We start from the raw sequence: 16,386 nt of genomic DNA, 5'->3' as shown, positions 1-16,386 counted from the left end.
GAGATGAAACATTTTGCTCTAACATCTCTTTGAACGTGTATTAGGGGCTGGCTGGGCAGAGGGACCAAAAAAGATCTTACAACATCGTTTAGTTTGTGATAGAGAATTTAGGTTTTATTTTTTGGGTGATGGGAAGCCATGATAGGCTTTAAGAAGGGTACTGCAAGTTCTACCAAACTTTCAGAGAAGAGTTAACACCACTACTACTAAAGGTATTTCAAAGCATAGAAAATGACGGAATACTACCTAACTCATTCTATGAAGCCACCATATCCCTGATACCAAAACCAGGTAAAGACACCACAAAAAAAGAAAATTACAGACCTATATACCTCATGAACATAGATGCAAAAATCCTCAACAAAATTCTAGCCAATAGAATTCAACAACATATCAAAAAAATAATCCACCACAGCCAAGTGGGATTTATACCAGGTATGCAAGGTTGATGTAATATTAGAAAAACCATTAATGTAATCCACCATATAAATAAAACAAAAGACAAAAACCACATGATCTTATCGATTGATGCAGAAAAGGCATTAGACAAAGTCCAATACCCATTCATGATAAAAACTCTCAGCAAAATAGGAATTGAAGGAAAATTCCTCAACATAATAAAGGGCGTCTATACAAAGCCAACAGCCAACATCACTCTAAATGGAGAGAGCCTGAAAGCATTTCCCTTGAGAACGGGAACCAGACAATGATGCCCTTTATCACCGCTCTTATTCAACATTGTGCTGGAGGTCCTAGCCAGAGCAACTGGGCTAGACAAAGAAATAAAGGGCATCCGGATTGGCAAGGAGGTAGTAAAATTATCTCTCTTTGCAGATGACATGATCTTATACACAGAAAACCCTGAGGAATCCTCCAGAAAACTACTGAAACTAATAGAAGAGTTTGGCAGAGTCTCAGGTTATAAGATAAACATACAAAAATCACTTGGATTCCTCTACATCAACAAAAAGAACATTGAAGAGGAAATCACCAAATCAATACCATTCACAGTAGTCCCCAAGAAGATAAAATACTTAGGAATAAATCTTACCAAAGATGTAAAAGACCTATACAAGGAAAACTACAAAGTACTAGTGCAAGAAACTAAAAAGGACCTACTTAAGTGGAAAAACATACCTTGCTTATGGATAGGAAGACTTAACATAGTAAAAACGTCTATTCTACCAAAAGGCATCTACACATACAATGCACTTCCGATCCGAATTCCAATGGCTTTTTTTAATGTGATGGAGAGACAAATCACCAAGTTCATATGGAAGGGAAAGAAGCCCCGGATAAGTAAAGCATTACTGAAAAAGAAGAACAAAGTGGGAGGCCTCACTCTACCTGATTTTAGAACGTACTATACAGCCACAGTAGTCAAAACAGCCTGGTACTGGTACAACAACAGGCACGTAGACCAATGGAACAGAATTGAGAACCCAGATATAAATCCATCCATATATGAGCAGCTGATATTTGACAAAGGCCCAGTGTCAGTTAATTGGGGAAAGGATAGTCTTTTTAACAAATGGTGCTGGCATAACTGGATATCCATTTGCAAAAAAATGAAACAGGACCCATGCCTCACACCATGCACAAAAACTAACTCCAAGTGGATCAAAGACCTAAACATAAAGACTAAAACGATAAAGATCACGGAAGAAAACATAGGGACAACATTAGGAGCCCTAATACAAGGCATAAACAGAATACAAAACATTACCAAAAATGATGAAGAGAAACCAGATAACTGGGAGCTCCTAAAAATCAAACACCTATGCTCATCTAAAGACTTCACCAAAAGAGTAAAAAGACCACCTACAGATTGGGAAAGAATTTTCAGCTATGACATCTCTGTCCAGCGCCTGATCTCTAAAATCTGTATGACTCTGTTAAAACTCAACCACAAAAAGACAAACAACCTAATCAAGAAGTGGGCAAAGGATATGAACACGCACTTCACTAAAGAAGATATTCAGGCAGCTAACGGATACATGAGAACATGCTCTCGATCATTAGCCATTAGAGAAATGCAAATTAAAACTACGATGAGATTCCATCTCACTCCAACAAGGCTGGCATTAATCCAAAAAACACAAAATAGTAAATGTTGGAGAGGCTGCGGAGAGATTGGAACTCTTATACACTGCTGGTGGGAATGTGAAATGGTACAACCACTTTGGAAATCTATCTGGCGTTATCCTAAAAGGTTAGAAATAGAACTACCAATCAACCCAGAAATCCCACTCCTCGGAATATATCCTAGAGAAATAAGAGCCTTCACACGAACAAATACATGCACACGCATGTTTATTGCAGCTCAGTTTACAATAGCAAAAAGCTGGAAGCAACCAAGGTGTCCATCAACGGATGAATGGATAAATAAATTGTGGTATATTCACACAATGGAATACTACGCATCGATAAAGAACAGTGACGAATCTGTGAAACATTTCATAACATGGAGGAACCTGGAAGGCATTATGCTGAGTGAAATCAGAGGCAAAAGGACAAATATTGTATAAGACCACTATTATAAGATCTTGAGAAATAGTATAAACTGAGAAGAACACATACTTTTGTGGTTATGAGCGGGGGAAGGAGGGAGGGTGGGAGAGGGTTTTTTTACTGATTAGTTAGTAGATAAGAACTGCTTTAGGTGAAGGGAAGGACAATACTCAATACACGGAAGGTCAGCTCAACTGGACTGGACCAAAAGCAAAGAAGTTTCTGGGATAAACTGAGTGCTTCAAAGGTCAGCGGAGCAAGGGCGGGGATTTGGGGACCATGGTTTAAGGGGACTTCTAAGTCAACGGGAAAAATAATTCTATTATGAAAACATTCTGCATCCCACTTTGAAATGTGGCGTCTGGGGTCTTAAATGCTAACAAGTGGCCATCTAAGAAGCATCAATTGGACTCAACCCACCTGGATCAGAGGAGAATGAAGAACTCCAAGGTCACACGATAACTATGAGCCCAAGAGACAGAAAGGGCCACATAAACCAGAAGAACTAGATGGTGCCCGGCCACAACCGATGACTGCCCTGACAGGGAGCACAACGGAGAACCCCTGAGGGAGCAGGAGATCAGTGGGATGCAGACCCCAAATTCTCATAAAAAGACCGTACTTAATGGTCTAACTGAGCCTAGAGGAATCCCGGTGGTCATGGTCCCCAAACCTTCTGTTGGCCCAGGACAGGAACCATTCCCGAAGACAACTCATCAGACATGGAAGGGACTGGACAGTGGGTAGGAGAGAGATGCTGATGAAGAGTGAGCTGCTTGTATCAGGTGGACACTTGAGACTGTGTTGGCATCTCCTGTCTGGAGGGGGGATGGGAGGATAGAGAGAGTTGGAAGCTGTCAAAATTGTCATGAAAGGAGAGACTGGAAGGGCTGACTCATTAGGGGGAGAGCAAGTGGGATTATGGAGTAAGGCGTATACAAACATATATGTGACAGTCTGACTTGATTTGTAAACGTTTACTTGAAGCTCAATAAAAGTTAAAAAAAAAAAAAAGGACAAATATTGTATAAGACCACTATTATAAGATCTTGAGAAATAGTATAAACTGGAAAGAACACATACTTTTGTGGTTACAAGGAAGGCAGGGAGGGAGGATGGGAGAGGGTTATCTACTGATCAGTTAGTAGATAAGAACTACTTTAGGTGAAGGGAAGGACAATACTCAATACAGGGAAGGTCAGCTCAACTGGACTGGACCAAAAGCAAAGAAGCTTCCGGGATAAACTGAGTGCTTCAAAGGTCAGCGGAGCAAGGGCAGAGGGTCTGGGGACTATGGCTTAAGGGGACTTCTAAGTCAATTGGCAAAATAATACTATTATGAAAACCTTCTGCATCCCACTTTGAAATGTGGCGTCTGGGGTCTTAAATGCTAACAAGCGGCCATCTAAGATGCATCAATTGGCCTCAACCCACTTGGATCAAAGGAGAATGAAGAACACCAAGGTCACACGATAACTGTGAGCCCAAGAGACGGAAAGGGCCACATGAACCAGAGACTTACATCATCCTGAGACCAGAAGAAGTAGTTGGTGCCCAGCCACAACCGATGACTGCCCTGACGGGGAGCAAAACAGAGGACTCCTGAGGGAGCAGGAGATCAGTGGGATGCAGACCCCAAATTCTCGTAAAAAGACCATACTTAATGGTCTGACTGAGACTAGAGGAATCCCGGTGGTCATGGTCCCCAAACCTTCTGTTGGCCCAGGACAGGAACCATTCCCGAAGACAACTCATCAGACATGGAAGGGACTGGACAAGGGGTTGGAGAGAGATGCTGATGAAGAGCGAGCTACTTGTATCAGGTGGACACTTGAGACTGTGTTGGCATCTCCTGTCTGGAGGGGAGATAGGAGGGTAGAGAGGATTAGAAACTGGCAAAATTGTCACGAAAGGAGAGACTGGAAGGGCTGACTCATTAGGGGGAGAGTAAGTGGGAGTATGGAGTAAGGTGTATATAAGCTTATATGTGACATTCTGACTTGATTTGTAAACGTTCACTTAAAGCTCAATAAAAATTATTAAAAAAAAAAAAAAAAAGAGGGGTACTGCAGTTTTCAGGCAGAAATAAAAGTGACCTGGACCAGGGTTTGGGAGTGAAATGGTTGGATTAGAGGTATTTGGCAATAGAACTTGTTGATGAGGAAAAGGAGAGAAGATCAAAGATGACTGCCAGGTTCACTGTTGACTTCCTCATCATCAGTAAACAACGTTTATAAATCTATACCTAATACTGTGAGTATTAAAAAGGGGCAGTTTAAAAAATATATAAAGTACAGAATGTGTATTCTCAAACTTTTAGAGTTGTGAAAAAACAAAGTATAGAACAAAAACTGTTTTAATGGTATTAATACTTCTAGGAATAGGAGTCCTAAGGAGGAAGAGCTACTTGAATGATCAGTTAAGGCTTTATGGTTTCACTTTACATTTCTACAAAGTGCTTCACGTAGCTATGGGCCCTTATTTGATTTTAATCCTCTGTTTTTGCATGTTTCTGGTCTCTCTTTCTTGGCCACCTATTCTGGCAGATAGATTCATATTCATCCTTGAAGACCTGGTCTAAGTGTCCCTTCCACTATAATGTTTTTCCAACTCTGACAAGTACACACTCCCTCCTATGTGCCTCTTTAGTATATGGTATGTACCTTGAGCATAGCACACATCAAACAGGTTTTGTTTAGTGGGGAGACACAGAATAGACAGACTAGGTGCTTGTAAAAGGCCATCATCTTTTACTTCCAGGGCCAGAGACGCTAAAACCATAAGTGGAATCCATATGTAAGAGAATGGAGGTAACTGCAACCCATAAGCTCTGATGAACTAAGAGGTCAGAGCTCAGGGTACTGCATAAACTACTTCCAAATAAGATTAATTTTTTTGCTATGACATTTTACTATACAGTATAACTGAACACTTACCTGTTAGGGGCTGGGGGACAGTGACAAAATAAACCTTTTTACAGCCTAGTTTAACCTATAAAAATGTCTTTAATTTTGTGTTGTTTTAGATGATGGTATGATCAGTTCCAATAAAGTTTATTTCTGGGGCTAAGAAACTTGGTGGAAGAAGGGACCGAATTCTTTATTCAGGAATAGTGGCTCCAAGGAGAGAGCTTTTGTTCCTACATGACTAAAGAATTAATTGAGAAGTATTCATTCCCTTGGCAAGAGTTTGGAAGCCATTTTCAGCTTCAAGTTGTTTGGAGAAGTTTATAACAGTAGATTATAAATTAAGGAGGTGCCCGAAGCAAAAAGGTGGTTGTAAGATTGAGTTTCAAGATGCCAAAGTGAAGCTAATCCTGGCAATGCCTCATTTATTAAAGGGAACTCAGAAGGGAGTGTGTTTGAAGCTGAAGTTGTTTCTTCTACTCTCACTGTCCCGTTTTAAAAAAAGAAATGTAGTTTCTTTATATTCACTTAATGCCTTAATGCTTTGGTTTGCGCTTCCTTGAAAGGACAAATACAAAGACGATAGTAAATTAACGTAAATTCTTACTTTCCCTTTGGATTTATGCAGGAGTTCCACTTTTTCCGTCTTTGAAAGGCATAAGCCTTTTTTCCAACTCCTTACATTGGGAAGGAGAGGATGAGAAGTGGATAGAAATGTGGATCTGCTTCTGCATTGCGGACACTCCAGCGTTCAGTGCCATTTGTATACTGCAGCAAAACAGAACCAGATTGGCCAGTTCTTAAAAGGTTATTCTTTTTTTAAAAAAATTGTTCTGTGGTAAAAATACATATAACGAAACATTTGCCTATTCAGCATTTTTTACATGTACAACTTAATGACATTGATTACGTTCGTCATGTTGTGCAACCACTACCAGCACCCGTTTCCAGATTATTCTACCACCATTAACAGAAACTCAGTGCCCCCTAAGCAGTGACTTCACTTTCACCCCTCCCTCCCGCCTCTGGTAACCACTAGCAAACTTTGATCTCTATGTATTTGCCTAATTTGGCTGTTTCATGTAAGTGGACTCATATTTGTCCTTTTGTTACTGATTTAGTTCACTCAGCATGGTATTTTCAAGGTTCATTCACGTGGAAACATATATCAGGACTTCATTGCAAAGGGGCTTACTCTTGAAATGACTGTTTGCATGGGGTCTTAAGGTTATAGAAGGAGCCTCTTTTAAATAGCATCTGAAAAATAATACATACGAAGAAGATCTGCAGCCGTTTGACAGGTTGTGACATGAACATCTTTCTTTTATGTGTATTTCTGAAAGGTCAGGGTGTGACCAGAACAAGGAATTAGACTTGTTTCATTCTAGAAGAATTTTTTACGTCACAAGTTGCTGCATCATGATTCTGCCTTTGAACTCATGTTAAAGTTTTAACATGCATTTTCAAACCTTGTCTTTTAAGAGGTAAATCTTTATTGATTTATTTTCAAAATTATACAAATTAGATTTAAATTTTGACCATCTATTTTATACATAAAATCTATAGAGAAAACTTCGGAGAGTTGAATTATTTATGCCACCCTAAACTAATTTCTGGTTCTTAATAGTGTGTTCAGTGTAGTGTTACGACTGTAACCTGTACGTACGTATTATTGACGCTTCAGCTTCTCACTTAATTTGATATTTCCTTCTATTTCAATGTAATGCCCATGGTAATCATTTTGAAGAGCTGTCTGTTATTACATCATATTGCTGTTCCTTACAATTTGCTTCATCATTGTCCTGTTCGACATTTTAATTTCCAGTTGTTTATTCTTCTGAGTAGTGGTACTATGAACAAATCAGAAAAACTTTTTGGTTTTCTTTTCTTTCTTTTTTTGGTATTTTTCATGCGTGTGAGTAAATCCACTTTGAGGGCTATTTCCCAGGTCAGAGGATAGAAACAGGATTGTTCTTCTTGTTACATGAAACCATGGGATTGGCTAGGAGACTATTTTATAAAGACCCTGGCAATGCAGATCTGAATTTTTTTTTTCAGGTCTATCACCCTTGCTTTGTCGCTTTTGCAAGTGATCTCTCAAAAAAAAAATTTTTTTTTTCTTTTCCTATCTGTTAGGCTAGTTTTTAAAATGTTGTATGTGGATTAAAGTATCCAGAGCAGGAGTTTGCAACCTTTTTCTGTAAAGTGCCACGTAGTAAGTATTTTAGGCTTTGTGGGCCATGTATGGTCTTTGTCACATGTCCTTCTTTGTTTTTAACAACACTTTAAAAATATAAAAATCATCCTGAGCTTGCAGGCCACACAGAAACAAGCTGTAGGCCTTAGTTTGCCAACCACTGATCTAGAGTATTAGATTTTAAAGGTTGGACACATAAACTTTAAATCTGAAAATCACTTTAGTACTGTGTAAATGCCATATAATGATTATTTATATGGTCAGTCTTCTAGAGCAAAGATTGGCCAACAATGAAGGCTAACCTCTTCCCTCCCACATATTTTCCTGTTTCATCCTGGGACATTGGTCTGTCCTCTTTCTTCTCCTGTGTTCTTTCTTTTTGCCTTCTCCTCTGGCTCCTTTCCCTAGCATAAAAGTATGCTGAGCCTTGTCCGGTGCCTGGCATTTAGGAGATACGCAGTGTTCAGTGAATGCCTCTGTTAGAAACACATGAACTGTGCATCCTTGTCTAACAAGGGCATGATGTCCTTCAGCTTGCAAGCAAGCTTCTTGAAAGAAGAGTGTCTGTCTTGTCCACAATGTCACCTCCTCCATTTTCTTCACTCTGCATTTGTGCTTCTATCTCATCACTCCATTCAAACTGTTCTTTTAAAACTCACCAATGAGTACAGTTGCCAAATCAGTGAAAACTAAGTGTCAGTCATACTTGACCTCTCTGCCGTATTTGTCACTATTGACCATTTTCTTGACACCATGCTCTCCTTTTGTCCCATTTCCCCTCCAAGCTGCTTTTCTGGCTCCTCTCCTGTCTGTTATTGTACGTTGATGTTACACAAGATTCTGTCATCACCCTGCACTCTCTCCCATGGCATTGTCATCTGTTCCAATGATGCAGCTGCCTCATCCTCTCTCCTGAGTCCTAGGCTTGTGTACCCTACAGCCCTCTACAGGACTACCCTCAACTCAGGTGGGCTCAGCTCCCCCTCCCTCCAGGTAGGTTGTCCACCATTTGCTGTGCTGGTTAACATACTGTCGGACACCTGAGGTAAAAGCCGGGCAGTCGTAGGAGATGGCACCTCTTCCCCCAGCCCTCAGCATCTAATTGATGCAGAGACCTAGAATTTCTACCTCTCAAGTCCTAGAATCTGTCTACTCTTCAGCATTGCCACTGCCACTGCCCAAGTTCTAGCTTTCATTATTTTTCTCCTGAATTGTAACAGGAGTCTATTAACTGGTCTGTGGCCTCCTTGCTCAGTCCCCATCCATCTTCCACACTGCTGCTGCCAAAGTGGTTTTTCTAAAACGTAATTGGATGGTGTTTAAAACCCAGATGTCCTTGGAGATGTGGTTGATTGCATTGCTGGGGCAGGGAAAATATAATATGAGCCTGGAGCATCTTGTGGTGCCAGGAACTAAGGACACGGTCAAAAGAAGATAGAAGCTTTTCAAAAGGACACAGGAGCCAACTAGAAGGAGCTCCAAATGGTCAGAGCTGGAAGAATTTGAGGGAAATAAAAAATCACCACTGGAACACTACAGTAATAACTACTGCAGGCAAGACCCACCAACAGATGCTAAAATTGTGGGCGAGCATATGAGAAGAAACAGGATATGTCTATATTCTCAAATTATCTCCTCCAAGATGTTTATTTGTTACAAAGGGAAGAGTAGTATCTTTACAGTAGAGAAAACCCTCTTAACCAAGTGACTACGGTTAACATCACCAGTAATAAGACATACTGACAACATGCTCTCCCTGATGGGAGAAGGGCATGACATCATTTTGATGATATTTCTGCTAAAACTGCATAACCTAGTATAATCTTAAGAAATCAAACAAACCCATGTTGAGGGACATTGTACAAAAGAATCGACTAGTGCTTCTTAGAAGTATCAAGGTCATGAAAGGCCAAGAAAGACTGAGAAACTGTCACAGATTAGAGGCAGCAACAACTAAGACAGTTTAGGACCCTAGATTGGATCCCAGACGGAGAACGGACATTGGGGGAAAAACTGTAGAATTTGAATAAAGTCTGTAGTTTCTTTAATAGAATTGCACTGATATTAATTTCTTAGTTTTGATTATTAAGATTACATAAATTGTTAATATTAGTAGAAGCTGGATAAAGAATATATAGGAACTCTGTACCATTTTAAAAAACTGTTCTATTAAATCTAAGCTAATTTCAGAATAAAAAGTTGTAAGTAAAAGGAGCTCCTAGTGAGCGACTCCATCCCTCAAGGTGAAGTCTAAATTCCACTGTATGGTGTACAGGTCCCCCAGCTGCAGCCCTCGCTCCACCTTCCATTCTTCCCATCCTCCTCCCGTGTATGCATGCTGTTCTCTAGCCTTGCTTAATTGCTTGCTTTCTCCTATTGCTTGAATTACTGTTCAGTGCCATTGCTGTCCCCGTTAGTAAACTCCCTTCTCCCTTCTGGTATGCCTATAAAATAATCTACTGACACTAGCTGAACTGCCACCTCAGTGAAATTTTCTCTGACAACTCCCTCCAGAAAGCTGACCCTTTGCCCGCCTTTGTACTTAGCATAGCACCCGATACCCAGTGTTTACACTGGTTTACTTGTTATGTCTCCCCAAATCTGTGACAGTTCCTCAGTCTTTCTGTGTCTTTCATGACCTTGACACATCTGATGCATACTGCTCTGTTATTTTGTACAATGTCCCACATTTGTTTGGGTTTGTTTGGTTTCTTATGATTAGATTGAGGTTATGCATTTTTGACAAGAATACCACAGAAGTGGTGGTGTGTCCTCCTCAGTACGCCGTATCAGGAGGCACATGATGTTTGTCCTAATATTGGCAGTGTCTAATTTGATCACGTGGTTACGTATGGTGCCCACCAAGTTTCTCTACTGTTTTTCTCTTTGTAATTAATAAGTTTTTTTTTGGGGGGGGGGATATTTTGAGACTATGTGAATATTTTACTTGTCATCCAACTTTCACTCACTAGCGTTAGCATCCACTGATGATTTTCAAGCTCAGTCATGCCTTCTGTATTTATTAGTTAGATCCCTAAATTTTAGGTTTAAGTAATTGAGTAGAAAATAGTACTATTTTATAAGATGAGGACATCCTGGAAGAGGAATAGACTTTGAGTGGGCTGGAAAAACAGGAATTTATTTTGGAACTAATGGATACATTGTATAGCAGAACATGATGCTAGAGGCTTAAAATCCAAACTCCTAAACGTTACTTGTTACAATTTGTTGACATTAAGATCATGGTTAGAAGTGATAGTTTGTCAGTTCCTCAAGGGCATGGGCTACAGACTAGTTAAACTTTGATATCTGAATCCATATCTCGTACCTAGTATTGCAGCTGATACAGTGAAGGGACTAGAAATATGAAACAAACCCACTGTCTACCACTGTAGTTTTTATTGGTTGCACTTCATAACGCCCCCTCTTGGAATTGCCAGGTTCTGCTTGGTGCAATTAATACTACTTGTACGTATCCACAACCTCTGTGGTAATTCTCTGTGTGCTGCCTGCCCTCCTATATGCATCAAACACGTTCATACGCTGCAGAACTTTCCTTGAGCTGTTTTGCCTCCCCTTGTCCTCACCCTCCTCACCCCATATACTCTACTGTAGCCTTGCTGTTCTACTTGTGTTCTCTCATTCCTTGTAAATCTACACTTTTATGTTCTCTTTCAGGAAACGATCTTTTCTGAGCTAACATTGATTTATCAAATCACGTGACTCTTAAAGGTGTATGTTTGCTCTTCTTTGATTTCTTTTAGATACTGATGTAATTGAACATGGTTATTTAGAGCAAATCTACAGATAAAACGCTAGATTTCATCTTCGAAGTGTATAATGTGATATCAAGAATTCAACTATATTATATAGTTGGGAAAATGGGAGGTTGTCAGAAATGGAAAGGACTGTGGCCATGGCTTCTCCTAAGTTGCTCTGCCTCAGCTTCATCACCATGTTGGCTGGCGGATGACTCATGAACAGTAAACCCTCTATTCTTCTGAAACATTACCAGACATTGTGACTCGTGATTTTCCCATGCAGGGCACCAGGGATGGCGAGTAGAGCACAGAGAAGCAGTGAGGTGTGGTGCCGGGCAGCAAGGCCGGCAGTTCACACGCACACCCTCATGCTGCCTCGCAGCCTCGCAGGATGGTTTACATCTCTGCCATAGCAGAGGCATATCACTGCAGCGTGACAGTTGGGTCGCTTTGGAATAATTAAAATGTGAGCATTAGGTACTTGTATTGCTGACTATACGGCAGACCCAGGATTGGATATGGAGGGAAGGCCTTCATTTCCCCTTATTGCAGATGAACTAGTGGGATGTAGAGGAGGAAAATGCAAAACTGATCAACTTTTTAATAATGGAATTCCTGAACAGTAATTGTCATTTTGTTCTAGGGGGAAATGAAAACAGCACTAGACGTTGTAGTTTTGAAATCCATTGGTCCCCTAACCTGGCTGCATGTTCATTTTCCACATCAATAAGTATTTATCAGTGCCCATTCAGTGCCAGGCACTTTATTAGGTATGGGGATAGAGCAGTAAACAAGACAGAGTCCCTATTTTTGTGAATTTTGACGTTAAACAAATACAATTTATGAGATGGTGGTAAATTCTATAAAGAAAAACAAAACAGGAGGGGAGGTGGGGGGTTGTCCTTTGGAGGCATTACTGGGTTAGAGACCTGAATTCAGTGAATGTGGGAGTGGAGAATGTGGGAGTGGAGGTGGAGAGATCATCCAGGCAGGGGGAACGTATCAGAATAGCCTGGGTTATTGGAAGCAGACACAGTCCTGGACCTGGCTTAGTTGGTCTGGGATGGGACCCAGAAATCTGCCTTTATGAAAGTTCCCCCGCAGATTCTGGAAAGCCAGAGTTTTTACTCATGAAATCCATTCAAATTGTGAATAGTTCAGGATCTGTGTGAGGAAAATAAAAAGGGATTGTAAGTAAGTAAAAAACATAATCTGTGAGAGTAAAAAAGACTTGGGGAGAGAGGGAGAGAAATGAATAGAGGGAAAATAAAGGGAATAATGAAAGAAAAGTTTTTAACCTCAGTTAGAATGCCAGTCTTAGCAAGCTCAGCTCCATCAGACTAGTCACAGGGGGAGTGTGGCCCCAGACCCTACTTCTCCTTTCTCCTCACTGCCTCCTGCTGTGTAATCTTTGCTCTAAGGGTGCCAATTCCAGGCTGGTGGCAGTTTCCTAGACAGACCATGCCATGTCTGTCATACCTGTGCCTTCTTGTTGTTTCCTCTCCTCAGTACTCCTTGTGCCCTCCTTTGTCACATGGAAAGAGCCCCAGTGTTTGTTAGCCCATTTAAGTCCTGGTGCTGGGGAGGAAAAAAAAAAAAGGGAGGCATAAATAGAGGTTTGTGGCACCTGGTTCAGATCCTACCTCTTACCTGAAGGTTTCTTTGGGCTCCCCTCTGAGGTCTCTAGTCAGACATCCCAAATCCTTGTATGTACTTTTCTTCCCATGTAGCTGGAATCCTTGGATGGCAGGAACTGCAAGGTGCATGGGGTCCTGTTTCCCACCCATAAAAGGGTGCCATCAGTGCCATCAAGGCCTGCGTGAAATGATGTCATCTGGCAATGCAAACATTAACTGTAAAACTAAACCTAGTTCAGTTGAAGGGGAACTGAAAATTTCCATTTTTGAAGTGGTTTTTAGGAGTTCATGAAGACAGAAAGGAAAGGGGCATCATCTGTACTCTTAAAAACAAAACCCCTACATGAACAAGAATTATTAGTTTGGTGTGAGTGGGCGAGTGACGTGGAGAGCCCAAGCCCCTCTCCATGCACCTCAGAGCCTGCGCTTGGTAGCTAGACGATTTGGGGTGACGTGAGTCATCTGAAACCGTATGAGTAATGCTCATGAATCACCCCAGAATTTCTGCAGATCTTGACTTCTTGAACAGTACATTCTCTTGCACTGTATTTGGGTATGTTCCCTTGCTTTTATTGCCGCCAAGCTTTTGTATCAGAAGGGGAAAAGCCACTTAGACTCATTCTGTATTACTGCTACATCCTGTTCAGTAATGTCTAAAATGATTCTTGGAAGAAGAGGACCAGGCCTGATTATCTGGGTTGTTTGTTATGGCACTTAGACGTGTTAGATTTTTTCAGCAATTTGGAAACCAGTAAGAAGAGGCTATGTGTACCGAACAGATTGCTTTGGCCCTATGTAGTTACTTTAGAAAGATGTAGCTCTCTTTCATGGATATAAAACTTTGAATGATATAAACTTCTTTATTAGCTGCTGTTGTTGTGTGCTGTCAAGTTGATTTTCGACTTATAGCAACCACAAGTGACAGGTACAGTTGCCTCATAGGGTTTTCTGGGCTGTAATCTTTACGAGAGCAGACTGCCAGCTCTTTCTCCTGCGGAGCCGCTGGGTGGATTGAAAACACCAGCCTTTCAGTTAGCAGCCGAGCTCTTCTTAACCGTTGGACCACCGTGGCTCCTTTCTTAATTTACATTCTTGTTGTAGTGGGGCACATTTCCCAGCAACATCCTGAGAAAGGTTGCATGGGAGGTAAATTATTTTGAGACCTTGTATAGCTGAAAATGTCTTTATTCTATCCTAATATTTGACTGATAGTTTGATTATGAAAATCTAGGCAGGAAATAATTTTCCTTCAGAATTTTGAAGGTATTTCTCCATTGCTGTTTAATTTCCATTGAGAAGTTTGAAATCATTCTGATTCCTATTCCTTTTTATGTAACCTGTTTTTTTGTTTGGTTTTGTTTTGTTTTTCTGGAAGCTCGTAAGTAAGAATGTTTATATTCATTATCATGGCATATTATGATGTACATTGGACTGGGTCTCTTTTCGTCCTTTATTATGGACACTTCCTTAGTAGTCTTCTCTTTTTTTTGGACATCCCTGTTTTTCAGATGTCACCCTTCTGGACTGATCTTCCAGTTTTCTTAATTTGTCTCTCCTATTTTCAGTCATTGTCTTTTTGCTTGGTTCTGGGATATTTCCTCAACTGCTTTTTATTTTGATCCTTCTGTTACATTAAAAAAAAAAAACAAAACCTTTTTTTTGTAGTCATTAAAATTTTTGTTTTGTTGTTATCTAAATGCTCCTTTTTTATAGCCTCTTATTCTTGTTTCATAGGTATCATAGCCTCTCTTTTCTCTCTGGGAATATTAATAAGAGCTTTTCTTTTTTACTTGAATGTCTTAGTCATCTAGTGCTGCTATAACAGAAATACCAGAAGTGGATGGCTTTAACAAAGAAAAATTCATTCTCTTACAGTCTAGTAGGTTACAAGTCGAAATTCAGGGCGTCAGCTCCAGAGGAAGTCTTTCTTTCTCTGTGGGCTCTGGAGGGAGGTCCTTGTCATTGATCTTACCTTGGTCTTGGAGTATCTCAGCGCAGGAACCTTAGGTCCAAAGGACATGCACTGCTCCTGGCACTGCTTTCTTGGTGGTATAATGTCCCCAAGTCTCTCTGCTCGCTTCTCTCTTTTATATCTCGAGAGAGATTGGCTTAAGACACTACCTAATCTTGTAGACCTCATCAGTATAACTGCTGCTGATCCATCTTACTACATCACAGTGATAGGATTTACAACATATGGGAAAATCACATAAAATGGTGGACAATCACACAATGCTGAGAATCATGGGTCAGCTAAGTTGACATGTTTTTTGGGGACACAATTCAATTCATGACACTTGGACTTTTCATTTTACATAATCTTTGTTTCCTCCAAATTGCTGTTTCTCTGTTTATTTTTGTTTCTGTCTTTCCTCTTTATCAGATATCTAGTGATTCCTGTTTGCTCAATTTAAAGAGTGGGGCTCTAAAACAAAGCTCCTTAACAGTGTGCCAAACAATTTTGTTGCAGGTGTGTGAAAGTATTGATGGATCAGTTTTCAGAGTAGCTGGGCAGCATCTGAGGAGGCTGGATCCGTAATCTGTCCCCTGACCTTCAGACAGTTTCATCTCTTTATCCCAGAGTAATACTACATTTGCTGCACATGGTGTGACATGAAGAAGTTTCAGAAGTGCTGCTCCGAAAGATAATGGAAGCTTGGGAGCCCATAGGTTAGACTTGCTGATTGTGGGTTTCACTGTAGCATGATCAAGCTGGATCATTTTGTTGGAGCAGATTAATGTCGATATCTTTAAATCTTTTTGGGCTGATCAAATCCGCCAAAGAGTCTTCTAATTTCTTGTGGGAGTATATAGGTCTGGCTTCCAGCATTTTAGATGCAAAGGTGGGGGGTAAGGCTGATGGTCCCAACAGGTGCTTCACAGAAGAGGAAACACATATGGCCATAAACATAAGAAGAGATCAACATCTTGGTGCTAAGGGAAATGCAGATCACAACCACGATGAGATACCATATTTCATTTGATTGGTGAAAATTAAGAAGTTCGACAGGTTCAAATGTTTTGGAGTTTGTGGGTCCACAGGTGTTCTATTAAATGAAAAAAGTTAGCCCCAAAAGATTAATACAGCATGAAATGTTTTTTTTAATTAAGAACAACTTAAAATTGGAAATGTATAAAGATTTTATAGATGCAGTAATGAAAAAAAGCAATGGGAATTGAACACAAGATTTAGGACAATTGTTACCTCACATGATGATGCAGAGGAATGAGTTGATGGGAAAAGACCATTTGGTGAGAAGCAGGTTATTTTCAAGGTCCTAGCCTTTATCCTGTGTGGTAGGTTTGTGGAGTCTGTGTTACATTATTGAAAATAATTAGATAATCAAAGGACAAGAAAAAAATAAGCCTAAGTG

The 16,386-nt window shown here is 40.3% G+C and overlaps 1 protein-coding gene across 5 annotated transcripts in view; it reads left to right on the top strand.

The window, feature by feature from the left end:
- Positions 1 to 16,386, top strand: part of GAN (gigaxonin) — a 96,741-nt gene that overhangs the window by 12,672 nt on the left and 67,683 nt on the right. The window contains exon 1 of one of the 5 annotated variants that reach the window (XM_064273746.1): positions 6,116 to 6,224. The exons of the other annotated variants lie outside the window; for them this stretch is intronic. The gene's annotated coding sequence lies outside the window, so the exon portion shown is untranslated. Of the gene's footprint in view, positions 1 to 6,115; positions 6,225 to 16,386 lie in introns of those variants that run through there. 5 annotated transcript variants of the gene reach the window in all.

The sequence above is a fragment of the Loxodonta africana genome, chromosome 21 (assembly GCF_030014295.1).
Source record: "Loxodonta africana isolate mLoxAfr1 chromosome 21, mLoxAfr1.hap2, whole genome shotgun sequence".
In the NCBI taxonomy this organism is placed as follows: domain Eukaryota; kingdom Metazoa; phylum Chordata; class Mammalia; order Proboscidea; family Elephantidae; genus Loxodonta; species Loxodonta africana.
Note: the sequence above shows the minus strand (reverse complement) of the source record. Positions and strands in the feature narration are given on the sequence as shown.